The sequence below is a fragment of the Heterocephalus glaber genome, unplaced genomic scaffold (assembly GCF_053883595.1).
Source record: "Heterocephalus glaber isolate CG9 unplaced genomic scaffold, H.glaber_assembly_v1.0 deba00001472, whole genome shotgun sequence".
In the NCBI taxonomy this organism is placed as follows: Eukaryota; Metazoa; Chordata; class Mammalia; order Rodentia; family Bathyergidae; genus Heterocephalus; species Heterocephalus glaber.
In genome coordinates, this window is record NW_028258315.1 from 25,565,864 (window position 1) to 25,568,777 (window position 2,914).

Consider the following 2,914-nt stretch of genomic DNA (forward strand, 5'->3'; position numbering starts at 1 on the left):
CATGCACAGCCTCCTGCACTTGAGGGCTGGGGCAGCCAGTGGCCCTTGAGTGCTGCAACCAAGAGCAGAGGAGCCAGAGAGCTCAGATTCCCTCGGAGGAATCCTGCGCAGGGAGCACAGCACCTGGAGACCATGGCCCCCTTCACAGAGATGTTCTCGTAGCTCAGGCAGTAGCAGATGTTTCCAGTATGGTTTGGTTTGTCGCCACTTCCTTTGTTCTCCCTTTCCACCTAATGTGAGGTGCCAGTGTGCGTGTGCGTGTGTGAATGATTCCTAAGTAAGAGGCATCAGTTGGAGACCCTTTGACCTGCGAGCGGGGTTCCAAGCCCAATTGTGCAGAGCTGGACTCTGGTGGCTGTAGAAAGGTGAGTTTGTGGGAGGAGAAGGGTGCGTCCACAGAATCTCTGCACTGGGCCTTGCAAGAAGCCCCCATATCACTCAGAACCTTGTCCACCAGTGATGAACGGGTATGAGAGTCCACAGAACTTCTTTGCAAGAACATTTTAAGAATTTGGCTGTTGAGTAACACATATTTATTGGTAACTCTGGAAAATTCAGGAAAACCCAAAGGACATTAAGTAATTCTGATACTGGACAGGATCTTTTGGCTCAGAAACAAGAGAAATGAGATCAAGTGTAAGCACACTCACATTTGCACAGACAAAGCTTTCCTGCAGGAAGGGAGCTTTAGCTGAAGGGAGTCAGCATTGCTGGTGAGAGGAACCAAGCTGCTCACTCAACAAAGGAAGGGCTTCCTTCTCATTGATTTATCAGGTGGGCTTATCTGGTAACTGCCCATTAGAAAATAGATATGTTGTAACCCAGGAGTGGTACCACACACCTGTAATCCCAGCACTTGGGAGGCTGAGGCAGGAGGCTTGACACAGGTTCAAGGCTAGCCTCAACTACATAGCAAGACCCTGTCTCAAATAACAAATGAACAAATAAATAAATAAATAAGTGAATGAGTGTTCTTGAAGTCAAACATCCTGGCCTTGTACCTGGTGGAGTGTCGGATTTGCTCAGGAACTGCTGGGTTACCTTTATAGCTGGCATCATGGTCTTGCACAAATGTCCAAGTGAGGCATGGGATTGTTTTGTAAATGGGACAGAAAAAGATGTTTGCCTGGGTTTGTTGTCTGGAAATAGCTAATTCAGGAAATCATCAATTGGCAAATACTCACCAAGCATGTGTGCAGAATGTAAAAGAAGCACAAGGCAAGGCTCCTGCCCCAACAGTCCCCATGGGTACAGACAAGGCAGAACAATGGTGCCCTGAGCTGTCACTGTCACTGTGGCTCCAAGAATCAAGACCAGACCTCTGTATTGCAGGCTGCACACATCAGGGAACCTTTGGGTTGCTGCTGATGGTTCCATCAGACCCAGCCTAGCAGATGGACAGCAAAAGTATCAATGCTACAATAGTCAGGACCACGTACTTAACGCTCTCATCCCTCCAAAATCCTACCCCATGGTGACAGGGTGAGGAGGTGGGGCTTTTGGAGATGATGAAGTTGCAAGTGTGGTGCCAGATGATTCTGGTCCTTTCCTCAGTCAGGGTTGCAGCTTAGATGATCCCACAGTTCTTACCAGCCCGAGTCTCTGGCACTGAGGACTTTCACGAGGGTGCTGCAACTGACGCTGCCTCTCCTCTCCTTGGCACCACCCTGTGGACTCAAGTGCTCTCCCTGGGACAACTGGGGACACAGGAAGAGGATGACAGACACCTCAGGGAGCCACTTGAGGATGGTTAGTGCCAGCTCCTCCTGCAGAGCCAGGGCAAGCCTAGGGGAAGGCCTCAGCTGTAACACCGGGGAATGCACCAGGCTATGCAGAGAGGTGTAGCCTGAGGATGGAACTCAAAGGAGCCAGGGCTGGGGCTTCTGTCCAGGGCTGTATCAGTCAGCTTCCTGTCAGGATGATAAAACATCTGGAAAAAAAAAAAAAAGTAGGAAAGGTTTATTTTGGTGTAAGATTTCAGAGGTTTCAGCCCTTAAAAGGTTAACTGGCTCCATTGCCTCTAGGCCTGTGGTGAGGCAGAACATGGCAGTGGAGAAAGCTCTCTCCTAGTGGTGGACAGGCGGCAGAGGGGGTGAGAGAGCATATTATCAGCCTTCCTTCTTCTGCTTTTGTCCCATCAGGGTCCCCAGCCTACTGGATGGTGCTGCCCACATTCAGGACAAGTGTCCCCCCTCAGTTTGCTGGCCCACATGCAGTCACCTCTGGAAACCCCTCATGGACATACCCAGGAGTGTGCTTTACTAATTTCCTAGGTGTCTCAGTTCAGTGAGGTTCAAAATCAAGATTAACCATCATGGGGCCGGGGAATTAGCTCAGTGGTTCCGCCACCTGCCTCACAAGTGCAAGGTCCTGAGTTCAATCCCAGGTACCAAAAAGAAAAGAGATTAACCATCATGGGAGGTACACCATTAAAACCAGACCATGGGGAATGATCCTGGAGAACCCTGAGTCCATATTAGCTGGGGTTTAACAAGAGAAGCCTCTTTGTTTTGTTTTTATAGTTGTGGGTTTTCTAATCTCTCCAAAACATAAGCAAGCAGCATGGCATACAAGAGAACAAGCTAGATTTGGGATTTGGCACCAGCAGGCCTTGTTTCCAGTGCAAGCCTGCAGTTATCCAGCCTCGTTTCCCAGGACAGGTGTCTGGGCCTGAGTCTCCTCAGCATTACAGCCAGGAAGTGAGGCCCCCTCCTCTTGAATGAGCCTTGGTTCAGCTTCCTAGAGGAGTAAGGGCAGAGCAGAGGACTGAGGGGAACCTTCCTCTGGTGCTTGAGGGCTGGACAATACCTCCAGAGATGACCAGGAGTTCTGGGCAGTGGAAAAGGGAGATGATGGGTCCCTGGCGAAGCCCAGTAGTCTGGGAGAGAGGTTTGGAAGTAGGGAGGGGACTGAA